The 12,774-nt window shown below is 42.5% G+C and overlaps 1 long non-coding RNA gene across 3 annotated transcripts in view; it reads left to right on the top strand.

Annotated features, from left to right (window-relative positions):
- LOC143681348 (uncharacterized) overlaps nt 1-12,774 on the top strand; it is a 56,568-nt gene that overhangs the window by 38,161 nt on the left and 5,633 nt on the right. Inside the window, exon 4 of one of the 3 annotated variants that reach the window (XR_013174548.1) lies at nt 8,964-9,081. The exons of 1 other annotated variant lie outside the window; for it this stretch is intronic. This is a non-coding gene — a long non-coding RNA (uncharacterized LOC143681348). Of the gene's footprint in view, nt 1-126; nt 2,187-8,963; nt 9,082-12,774 lie in introns of those variants that run through there. One more of the 3 variants, XR_013174549.1, reaches the window with a different exon arrangement.

Here is a 12,774-nt window from a genome sequence, read left to right as displayed (position 1 = left end):
ACCCACACAGCAGCCTTCCACACACAGCTTCCATTTGCCCAGAGCAGTCCTGGCACTTGCCACAAAGAATACCCAGGTTCTTGGGCTTCACCTCTCACTCTACCTTTTCTTCCTCTACCATTCCAGGTAGGACTGGGAAATGTGGAGTGTTAAGAAGGAGCTGGGGGAGACTGAGGTTTAATAAGGTCAGTTGACATTTGAACCTGTGAGTGAAAGATCCTTTCAGGGGCAGGTCTGTTTCCCTACTTCCTTTTCTGGGTCAGATCTTCAGAGTTTAGAAAATATAAAATCAACCTCTGCTTCTGGGGCTGGGAAATACCAGAGAGGAGCTTCAGACATGTATGGGTAGTGCTGGGGTTTGGTTCTCAAGTGCCATGTCAACATCCTGAGATAATATTTTGAGTGACCACGGAAAGATACCAGCTCTGTTAAGGAGGGAAATCAAGGGCAGTTCTAGTAGAGAAATATTTGGTTGTCAAATTCAAGGGGTATAAGTAGAAGCATAGAGCCATCCATCATATCATTTGCTTAGGAAATGGAGTAAAGGGTGGCATAAGGCAAAGGCTGTGGACTGGACACTACACAGGAACTTTGTCCTGTGGGTGTTGGCCACATGGCATAGGAGCAGTGCAGCAGAATTTAAGGCCCAGAAACAACCAGCCCAAAATGTGAATAATCTCATTCCAGAAAGGAAAGGGCTTCACCAAGCTACCATCCTACCAGCCCCTCCATCCCAACCAACTGGAGGTTCCCTCCCTGGTATACCACATGGTATTCATTTAATGATGAGCATTTACTGTATGGTTATTGTGTGCTAGGCCTTTGCTAATAGGCTATAAATTTGTAAGTGACCCTAAAAAAGGATTATTTCTGCCCAGCATTCCAAGCATTTATGGACCCAGACAGAGTGAGTGAAAGAAGCAGTTGGCTTAGCAGACCCTTCTGAATAACTTTGGAGACATAAACCAGGGGACTGAGACTGAGATAAGGAAAACTATCCCCTCATTTGGAATGTGTGACATTTGAACACTGATATAGCACCAACATTAGTGAGTGGATTTGCTAAAAGTATTAGGTTGAACTGTAGTAAAATGATATGCAACCCTTTTCGAGGCACAAAAATTGCATTTCATATGGCTGAACCTAACAGAATTCTGAGATAAGTAAGATGGCATGGGGATGTTTAACCTAACATTTAATAGAAAACAGGTATTAAACAATATGATTGGATGAATAGTTTTAATTATAATTAGGATAAAACTATTAAAAAAAAAAAAAAGCTGAGATATCATGGGAACATAACACAGGGTGCCCAGGCCTAGTTTGGTGGGAGTTGTAAAGAAGAAAGCTCAATAAATCTTCAATGAGGCTGCTTGGGTGGTTCAGTAGTAGAATACTTGTCTGCCATGTGTGAGATCTAAGTTCGATTCCTGGCCCATGCATCACCCCCACCAAAACCAAAAATCAATAGTATAGCCAAAAATATAAAATATAATAAATCTTTAAGGACACATTTAAGCTGAAATCATATGAAGAGGACAGACAACTGTTCTGAGCATATGTAAAGGGACACTGAGCTTCTGACAAATGTGACTAAATGATAGTGTCATCTCATATGATTCTTATAAAGTGTATCATTTATCTGTCTTTTTAATCCTGAAGATCCAAGCACATGAGGAAGAAACCCTCTCACTCATTTATTTATTCAATAAATATTTATTAAATAATTACCATGTGCCTGATATTGTGCCAGATACTAGGATTTAAAGAGAGAAGAACCCCATGGCACTCTAGGAGTTTACAGTCTTGCAAGTTAGATCTTGAAAATTCTTGGAGTAGAAGTTTGTAATTTATTCCATAGACAGTGAGGAATTGTTGGAAAGTTTTGAATAAGGAACCAGCATGATTGATGGATTGGAGTGGATAAAGAACAGAAAGGGAGACACCAGAAAGGAGGCTATTGCAAACCAGTAGTCCAGGGAAGAGATAAATGTGCAGACCTCTACCAGAACCATGATGAGGACCAGAGAGGGGGCAGCAGAAGTGAGATGCTCAGGAGATACCCAGATGATGGGTTTTGGGAAGGTCTGGAGGTGGGGCACAGGAGAAAAAGGAGATGGTGGAAATCTAGACTGACTCCAACCAGGGCTTACAACTCCTGCAGTTGGGTGGTGGGTGGTGTTCAGTGGGACAGGGAACATGCCTTTTCTTTCAGGTCCTAGCACATTATTACCAAAAGAGCTGAGTTATGAATAAGATCCTGAGGCTCTTGAATCACCAAATCACTGTTATTTTTACAGTAGTTAACATTCTTATAGCCAAAGAATGATTTTCTCTATGAAGAAAATTTCCAGAAAAATAAAGCATTTTTTCAGGTCCAAAATACCTCTCCCAAATACTTCCTACTTTTGAATCCCCTAATCTGTAGAGCCAAAACAATAATGTTTGCCATGCATTATGTCATTACTCTCTATAGCCAAGAAACTACAGAACCACTGGAGGGCGATGAAAATGGCCATAAAAGCAAAGAGTAGTAATTATTTTCCCATTAGCACAAGCTACAATAATATCAACACAGAACAATTAACATTCCTAACCTTGTAGTTATGCTACATTCCCACGTCTTACAGGACTATATTGATGAATGGCACAAGGGAATAAGCAAGAATAAGGTAGCTGTTCTGGGAGAAGGCTGCATCCTGACCCTATCTGTGGGTGATTAGCCCTGCCATTGGGTGGAAATGCAGTGGGTGAACTTTGGGCTGTCACTCACCTAGCAAGTCCCCAGGCAGAAACTATCTAATTCAGTAGCCTGTTTTGGGGGCCCCCAGGAAGTAAGCATTTGAGTGGGAGAAAAGCTACAGAAATAATAATACAGCCAGCAGAGTCCTTTGCATTTCTCTCTCTTTCTTTCTGCCTATTGCTAGGCAACCATTCTTTGTCCTTCAAACTACCCATCTTTGTTCTTTGTAAATCCTTATCTTCCAAGTAACTGTGTAGATTGCCAGTGTACATATCGGATTTCCAGCAGATACCTATCCTATTCTTTATTTTTTCTGTTTGGAACAACCACAATGAAGACCAGGCCATTTCAAACCTCCTGCCCCAGCCTGGTTTAGCGGTTTCTCCTCTGTGTTTCCATGGCATCCATCTTTTGGTAGCACAGATCACAAACTCCATTACAATTACCTGTTTATTTGGACATGAGTTCCTCCAGGGCAGATACTGGTATCTTATCTATGTTTGTATCCACATGATAAGCACCTAGCATAGCACCTGGCTGCATGAACAATACACCATCACTGATGATTGATTGAGTGAATAAATGAATCAAACAATAAAACAATGTTTTCTCTGGAAGTCAAGCTTTATTAGTTGGAAGTATGTTTATTTGGCTTAAAGACAGGGCAGCCTAATTGAACAGATTTGGCTAGGAAGATCTAGGCAAAACATAAGACAAAGAGGACTCAGTGCACCAGCCTCTCTGACTGAGGAGATGTGTTATGAATGTGTTGCAGGTGGAAGGCCATTTTCTAGCTAGAAACTCCATGTGGCAGAGACTCACCCAGTGGTCTAAAGTCACAAAATCACACTGAGCAAAATGTCTCATTATTGCATAGTCAAAGAAAGAGAGTTCTTTCCAAGTAACTTTGTGTCTTAAATTGGGTTTCCAAGAAACTGTGCTTGATACAAAGACTTTTGCCCAAGCGTTTTGAGGGAGAGCTCTCAGGACAAGGAAAAGGAGAGCGGAAGAAGAGGGCGGGGGTAGAGGATGTGAGGTCAACTGAAGTTCCTCTACAACTTGATTCCACAGTGGGCTTTGGAATTGGTCACAACTTGAAGCTAGTGGCTGACCTTTTGTCCCTCTATATTAGCCCGTCATTGACTGTGGGCTGTGCTCTGGAGGCAAGGTACCATAATATGCTGGATATCACAGCTTTTGTTTCAGTGGAAGGCAATTCTCTGGAGAAAGGACAACAGTGAGCCTTTGGTATGCAACACTCACTGAGATGGGGGATGAGCACAGGGACTGCAAAGGTGATCTAGATATGGAATCAACAGCATCTACTATGGTTGGATAGTGTGAAAGAATGTTTATTATTGTAATCATACCATTTATTGAGCATCTACTATATACCGAGTGGTATGCTAAAAGCTTTATATATATTGGCTCAAATAATTCTTAGGAGATACCTATTAGATAGGTCATACAAAATCATTTCCACTGGGCAGATGAGGAAACACATTTCACTCTAAAAATATTTCCTTTCTGGGTCTCTATTCCTGATAGAATCAGGATATTTCACATCCAAGTGGTCTGAATAAGGTACATTCATTCAATTCATAAATGCCACCAATGTTTTTGAATACCTATTATATGTCATAACTATGCAATGCCCAAGCGACATACTGTGAAATACTAGTTTGAGACACTGTCCTCAATGAGTAGGACAAATCTTCAGGCCCCGTTCAAACACTCATGTGACACAATTAAAAAATATTGGTTGGGTGGGTATCTACTATTTACATTCTAATCCCTCAGGCCTGGACCAAGAAAGAATTCATCAATACCTTTAACAACATTCCCAACTTGTGGGTTTCCCTATAGAATTCAGACTTGCCAATCCCCATGGTCACATGAGCCAATTCATATAGCAAATCTCTCAATATTTACATATAGATATAGACATAATCTTGTCAGTTATATTCCTCTGTAGGATTCTATTACAAGCACCAACAAAGCAAGGGTATCAAAAATATGTGAAATGTTCATCTTCAGTACATTATATTAATCTGGAACTTTTATATACATATGTGCCAGTTTGAAAGGATTTATGTACCCCCAAAAAGCCACATCTTAATCCTAATTCTATCTCATGGAGGCAGCCATTTCTTTTCATCCCTATTCGGTACTGTAGATTGGGACTTGATTAGATTCTCTCCAAGAAGATATGACACACCCAATTGTGGGTATTAAACTTCGATTAGAGGGAGATGTGACTCCACCCATTCCGGGTGGACTTGATTAGTTTACTGGAATCCTTTAAAAGAGGAAACATTTTGGAGAGAGAGAGAGAGAGCCACAAGAGGAGAGAGCCATGAGAACCATGAGAGCCCATTTGGAGATGAAGAAGAAAAATGCCCCCAGGGGAGTGTCATGAAATGAGGTACCTGGAGAGAAAGCTAGCAGACATCACCGTGTTTGCCATGTGCCTTTCCAGTTGAGAGATAAACCCTGAACTTCATTGGCCTTTCTTGAGTGAAGGTAACTTCTTGTTGGTGCTTTAATTTGGACACTTTTATAAACTTGCTTGAATTGGAACATTTTCATGGCCTCAGAACTATAAACTTGCAACTTAATAAATTCCCTCTATTAAAACCCATTCTGTTTCTGGTACATTTCATTCCAGCTGTTAGCAAATTACAACATACATATAACCTCTGTGTTTTCACTATAAGTTTTTTTTTTATTTTGAATTGTACATCGATGAAAGGGGTACCATTATTTTTTCAATTTAGGGTTTCTAAAGGCATTAATACAGATCTGTGTTTTCCCAAGTAGAATGTAAGCTTCATGAGGTCAAAGGTGAAGTTGTAGTTTCTTTATGATCCTACAGTTCACAATATAGTGCTTAACAGAGAGCCCTATATATAGGAGGTGCTGAATTAATCTGTTATTTTCCTTTTGTTTTATTCTCTAGAATAGTCTACCTTTGGGAAATGGAAAACAGGCCCCAAGATATGTAGATTTGTTTGTTTGTCTCTTTGTTTTTAGACAAATACCATCTCTAAGGGAGATGCTGCTGCTTTTGTAAGGTTGGCAGTTTATGATCTGGAAAACATTCTAGGGAGTAACCTTTCTCTGGTTTATGTGTCCCTTTGTGTGTGATTGGGAGCCTGATTGACTGATACCCATCTGGCTTTGCAAATGTTTTAAGAGAGATTCATTTTCACAACAGCATATAGGCAGGCTGTTCAAAGCCAGCAGCAAGCATTGCTGGCAGCAGAAGGGATTAAAAAGAACTTTTGCTGAGACTCAGAGTCTAGATTCTTTCTTGAACAGGATCTGGATTTCTGATGTGACTTGTAAACAGCAGGTGTCCAACAAATTTGTGTTGAAAGGCTGGCTGACTCTTGACCCCTGGATTATCATGTCCTTGATGGAGAAAGTAGGGAGGAGTCTAGGTACATGGAGAGCGCCTTTCAGGGCCTCCCAGACAGTACTTTCATTTATTGCCTCTTACAGAAATGATTTCAAAACAACCCATGATGATTAACCTGGGGGCAGATGTTCAGTGTGTATAGAGTTTAAGGACGTTGAGTCATCAAAATTCCTCCAAGCAAATGTGCAATGCTCCAAAAGGGACAGACATTCACCTCCACCCCAGGGTTGGCCCAGTTCAGCACCAAGCAGGGGCTGTTTATTGGTATGAACACCTGGCCTGAACCTTCCTCAATGGCTTTGAATGATACTTGGTTCATACCTGGCCCTTAAATAACTACAGTTTCAAGTGAGAATTTATCAACCTGAAAAGAGTAAATGTAAGTTGATTGTTTTGGTTTGAAAGAAGGTACTTTAGATTGAGTCAAACCTATTTTGTGAAACTTCCATTAACCTGAGGGTGCACCCTGGAGTCTATGATCCCCAACCAAGGACAAAATGGACCATATATTCAGGCAATTGTGTAACCTGATGTCAAATAGCAAAGGCTACAGTTCAGGGCCTTTTGAGAAATTTGTGGAAAGGCTTCCAGAATAAGAATATTAAAATCAAATTGTACAACAACCAACTTTGTATATGGTGCCTAAAAGGCCCTGAAAAGAGAAAAGAAGAAAAATATGAGGGTACAATAGGCTCCATCTTCTACACATCTCTGGAAGCTCTTCCTCCAGCCTCGCTAATGTTGCCTCCTTTCCCACTGGCTTCACTTCCTTCAGCCTTGCCCTCTGTATTAGTCTCTTGTGGCTGCTGTAACAAATGACCACAAGCTGGGTAATTCAAAACAAAATAAATTCATTCCCTCATACTTCTGGAGGTTAGAAATCCAAAATCAAGACATCAGCTGGCTTGGTGCTTTCTGGAGTCTCTGAGTGAGGGTCTATTCCATATCTCTCTCCAAGCTTCTGTTGGAGGTCAGCAATCCTTGGTGCTTGATTTATACACATATCACTCTAGTCTCTCCATCATTACATGGCCTTCTCCCTATGTGTCTGTGTCAAAATTTCCCTCTTCTTATAAGGACATTAATCATTGGATTAGGGCCCACCCTACTCCAATACAACCTTTTTAACTAAGCTTCAAATAACCCATTTCCAAATAAGGTCACATACACAGGTTTAGCTGCTTGGGACTTTAATATATCTTTTTGGGGAGCACAGTTCAACCCACAAGATTCTCCTTGTATCCATTGCCCTCCATTGGCCTGAGTGAGTCTCTTCATGGCATGTCCCCACTTAAAGCCTTTGATGCACTCCAGGCCTTTGGGAACTAACCCCAACCCCTCTCCAGCCTCATTCCCTCACCACATCTCATTTTACATATTTTTTAGTCACATCATAGGACGTTTTCATGTTCCTTTCATTAATCCATGCTCTTCCAGGTTCTGGCAATGAACTGACCCCAGAAAACCTTGCTAAACTCACCGACCCTTCCATGTCCAAGTCCACTTCCCACTTCCTCAGGCTGAGTCAGTCAGTCCTTCCTTCATACTCTCCCAATTGGTACTTGCCACTCAGGTGCTCAACACACGTCAGTATAAGCTGAGCAATCAATCAAGCAATTCACAACTTGACACCCTCCAACCCATACTCAGATGTTTCTCTCAAGGATTTGCCATCTGACTGCTGCTCTGAAAATTGAAGCTTGCTAATAAGTCCGACTCACACCACTGCCTCATATTTCCGTATGTTTACAGTGATGTCCATGCAAAATCTGGACTCATATTGCAGGAAACAAGCTTCTTAAACACTGTAGAGCATTGAGCAGCAAGTCATGAATATGTTGTGTCTAATAAATGCCTTTGTATTGTTTCCATCATTCAATTCCATGATAGGAAAATAGAAATAATACCTGGGGCAAAGCTGGTCTGAATGCAGGGAAAGCCACTTGTTAGAAAGGTGGTGACTGTGTTCTACTCCTGCACTTTTGGCAGTCTTCCTCTGTCCACTGTAGTGGGGGGCTCTCAGATGCCTAAGGACCCTACTGTGGTGCCTTATTTGAGAAGAGTCTTAGTGACACTTCCCGCAACCCCCAAAGTCAAGTAGAGCCTTGGAGCCTAGGGAAAAGCAGGAAATCTGCTGTGACACCTTCTCCCAGGTCTCCAAAGGCTCTGCCTTGAATGACTCTGCTTCCCAGAATATGACCTTGGGTACAACTGAGGTGTGATTCAGTGTAAATCAACATTCTAAACAAACAATACCAACTGAGAGCTTTCTCTTTGCCTAGAAGCAAGATTACCTGAGCAATTAAAGGACAATTATTGTCTACAATCAGAGGGGAGAAGTGCCAAAAGAAAGCCAACAGAAGTAGTGACATGGTAGATACTTTCTCAGAAGTTGAGTGGCTGTTTTTCTTTCTTCTGTCCTTTGTTAGAGAAATATCTAAATGCTACAAGGACGGCCACAGGAAAACAGAGGGTAATAGATAAGGACCCCAGGATGTGGGAACATAATTGCCTTTTATCTACTTTTTGGGCTTTATCAAGTCTGTGGGCTTTATCAAGTCTGTGGGCTTCCAAGATGTTCTGTAGAAGAAGAGGTCATGATGTTCCAGCACTGGAGTCCATTTCAGCCAATCCTACTGGGTGACAGGGAGCCTGCTGTTCCCTGAGGGTCCAGAAACTCCCAGCTCTCCCCCTCCCTTCGAGGCCTCAGAGCTGGGCTGGCCGCTCTTTCATATAGCTCTGATCTTGCCTTCTCATTAAATTCTTTGGGGGCTCCAGCTTTGTCTCTTTTCATTTCAGGCTGATTTCTTCTGGGCTCTCGACCTCTGGGAGACATATATAACTAATGATAAACCAGGAGTACTCATGATAAAGATGAATTTTGGAGAGCAGTGGGCCTTACAGGTATTCATAGGAGTCTGAACATCCATCCATCTATCCATTTACTCATTCAGTAAAGCTCTTTGGGCTCTGTTCACAGAACAAGAAAGTTTCCCCTGAGGTAATTCAAAGCAGAGAAGGACACAAACTAAAAACCAGAGAAGTGACATGAAGTGCATAGAAAATCAGAGATTATTCCCTTCTGTCATCATCTAGGAGGCTATAAGGAGACACCGAGATATACACACACTCACTGGTGACCAGACAAAAGTTTAAACATGGGATTTCAGCTGTCCAGGAAGAGTTAAATAAGTGAAACCTACCATTGTCATATAGAAGACATTCTAAAAGGTAAGGTGACCAGCCAAAGCTGGTGGTCACAGAAGGCATATGAAGATCTCTGTCTAGCCAGCCTCTTCTATTATATAGGCCCCTACCTTCCCTGGTACCCCACCCACTTCCACACATTCACCATTGCCCCAGTCATGCCTACGTATTGCAGCCTTCTGACAGAACCGGCTATTTCATGCCTTTGTTGTCTTGTGTTCTGTCTTCCAGGGCCTGATCCACCTGGTGAGACCTACTTAGTTCTCAGGACGTGGATTCCAAACCAGCTTCCTTAGGGATCTTTGCTGATTTCCTGAATAGGCATTCTTGCATCTAGCACTCCATCCTGTATGCTTTATCCTGTGTATTCATCCTTCCACCCTCAGGGCCCAGAACGAAAGCAAGGAAATGTGTTGAAAAGTAATTAATGTTGAATAGTCAGTTATGTTCACTTAAAAATCTTCTCCTCTCTCCCCCATTCATTCACTAATTCAACTTTAGACATTTATGGAGCACCTATTATATGCTAGGCCTTATGCTGAACCTGATTCTTCCCTAGAATATTCTATATTAGCACCTTAAAATTAATCTCAGGGATTGTATTAATAGTGTCTATTCAAGTCTTGAGGTGATAGGAGAAATAATACCACCTTATCTTTCCAAAGCGATTTATTTTTTTGCAGAGTATTTTAAATTTCTTCTGTCTAGACCTCTCACAATTGAGTAGGGTCATCATTTCTAATTCAGAAGACCATGGGAGGCAAAGTAGTTCCAAAATCTGAGCTTTGGGTGTCCTCTGGAGGAAGCACAGGTATGGGTGCAGATGTTATCAGAGCTGCCTCAGGAGTTGTAGGGACACCTAGCCACTCTGCATAATAATCACTGGGTGTTCTTATTTCCTCCCTTCCCTTCTTCTTATCTCCCATTTGCTACCTTTCCCTTTCCCTTCCCCCTTCTTTTCCCCTTTTCTCTTCCAGATAACTTTATCCTCTTATATGCATTGTTTAAACACTGGGCACTGTAAAAAAAAAAAAAAAAAAAAAAAAAAAAAGGTGCTTTCTTTGGCTCTTAGACTAGATGGAACCCAAGCTCCAGAATGTGGTGGGGATAGGAAGCAGAGGTTCACCCTCAGAACTTCTGGGGTGAGTGAACTGAACCATTAGGTCAGGCCTGGGCCATAAACAGAGAGGGAGCCAGGAAAGGGACATCTTTGCTTTGTCTGCTTTAGTTCAAAGGCTCACCCAGCTTTGTGCAGGTCAGGCAAGAGGCCTGGATATTGAGCCTGGGCTGCCTGCTTAGGATTTCACACTATTGCAAAGTCATGGAAGAGGAGCAGAAAGGCAATGCTTGCTTTTTTACCCAATGTACACAGAAAACCCTGCTTATCCTAGCATCGGATTCTCCAGATGCTGCCTAGAGCAGTGAATCTTGACTGGCCCTGATTTATTGGAGCAGAGGATGAAAAGAAACAGCAGACTCTAAATGTCAAGGCATGGAGGAGTATGGCCCGGGCAGAAACGGAACCAGGTGTTCTCTGGTCCACAGCACATGACTGGGATTCTCAGGCCTGGACGACCAGGAGCCGATTCAAGTGGGAGGTATAGGAAATGCAAAATTGGCTGTATACTCACCACATAAAAAATGTCAAGAACAAAGCAGGGAAAAACGTGAGAGGAAAAGTGCCTTCTGTTTTGTGGGAGGCAGGTTATGAAATGTTAGAAGCACACGTTTGATTTCATGTGTCTCCTTGGTTTCAAGTCTGATCTGCTGTCTCCTGGAAGCTTCCTTCCCAGGAAATTAAGGAAAACTGATAGGAAAGTGGCATCCAGGAACCTGATCCCACCACAGGGAGTTCTGGTGTTGCCTTCCTGTACCCCAGAGGACTCTCCTGTTGCTGCTTTAAGAGCAATTGAGAAAGTGGCTCATCCAGGCTTGCACCATGAGAAGCATGAGCTTACAGGTGGGACTTGCCTGGGCTGAAAGGTGAAAAGCAGTAATGGATGCTGCATCTGCTCAGGAACCCACATGATGGACAAAACAAAACAAGAAAACCCCAGGCTTTCCTTAAATGGGCTCGCTTTTAGAGATAATGAGCTCAGTTTCCCATTTCCTGTCCAGGAAGCCCTGGTGCAGAGGCCCTCCTGGCTTCAAAAGAGAAAAGATTCTTCCAACCTGAAGAACTCTGTATAATCATTTCTATCAGAGCTACCCTTTCCCTGTGAAATGGTAGAAGAGGAGGAGTGCCCAGTCTGAAAATGCACAACTGTCCCCCATGCAGAGTCCTTGGCTGTGTGTAAAGAACCACGTACACTACACACCCATTCTTAGTGTGGATTTCCCCAAAGGCAAATCCCAAAACAAGATCAGGGTGCACAGAGATTACTGGGGAAACATGGTGATGGATTGGGGTAGTGACACAGAAGAGAAGAAAACCAATAAAAGGGGAAATTATTGAGCAGAATGCTGTGAGAGCCATTTTTGGGGTTCCCTCCCATAGGGTCCCTCTCAAAGACATGGTAGGACACACCTCACATTGTCCTATCTGGGGTAAAGTTTTGAGGTCACTTCCCACTACCTCCTATCCCTCATTGGTTAAAGGTTGCCCTAGGACCTAGTAATGAAGAGGTTCTTCTGGCAAATTCCTATGACTAGGAAGTCCTACGACTCTGCCTTAGGCAGAGGCATGAAGACTTGAAGTGAGAAGCCATGGGTGTATTTTCAAAGGCACAGGTGACCTCCAAGGGGATAGTTCCATCTATGACAATCATCCAACACAGGGCAATAAAAGCTCCTCCTCACCTGTGTGTCCATGCTTGTGTGTGTGCATACACACACATGCATATGCACACACACACATACATACCCACTCCCAGAGCTGCTTGACCTCCTCCTCATCTGTACTTGTTTCATCAGGGCCTTGTAAACAGTGAGCCCCAAAGGGCGTCAACCATGCAGAGCCACACAGCATTGCCCAGCCACCCCAACTCAAATCCATGCCAGCTCCCAACTGCTACTACACGAGGACATGTACTCACTGTTTCATTCATATCCTGCAAATGGAAAAAACTGGAGCCAATATCAGGAATTTGAGATTTCTTGTCTCAAGTCCACCAGTAATTTTCTCATTTAACTCTAGGGAGATTAACCAAGAGTTATCGTATGTCTCAAAGGAGGTGATTCAGGTACATGGAAGCCTCTTCAAATGTAAGTGATGCTCATGACAGAGCCCTGCCTTGTCAGCCTCAGCCTGATTACATTACTTCCAGCCCTGAGTCAGGGGCCTTGCTGGCTGACCTCTTAAAGTTCTGCTTCTCTCTTCCTCCTTCCCCTCGAATGCAGCATTATGTTTCTGCAGGGCAGAAGTTTCTCTGATCTAGAGGAATAGGTCCAAAAGCAGGCAATT

The sequence above is a fragment of the Tamandua tetradactyla genome, chromosome 4 (genome assembly GCF_023851605.1).
Source record: "Tamandua tetradactyla isolate mTamTet1 chromosome 4, mTamTet1.pri, whole genome shotgun sequence".
NCBI classification, from domain to species: domain Eukaryota; kingdom Metazoa; phylum Chordata; class Mammalia; order Pilosa; family Myrmecophagidae; genus Tamandua; species Tamandua tetradactyla.
This window is presented reverse-complemented; position numbering and strand designations above follow the sequence as displayed.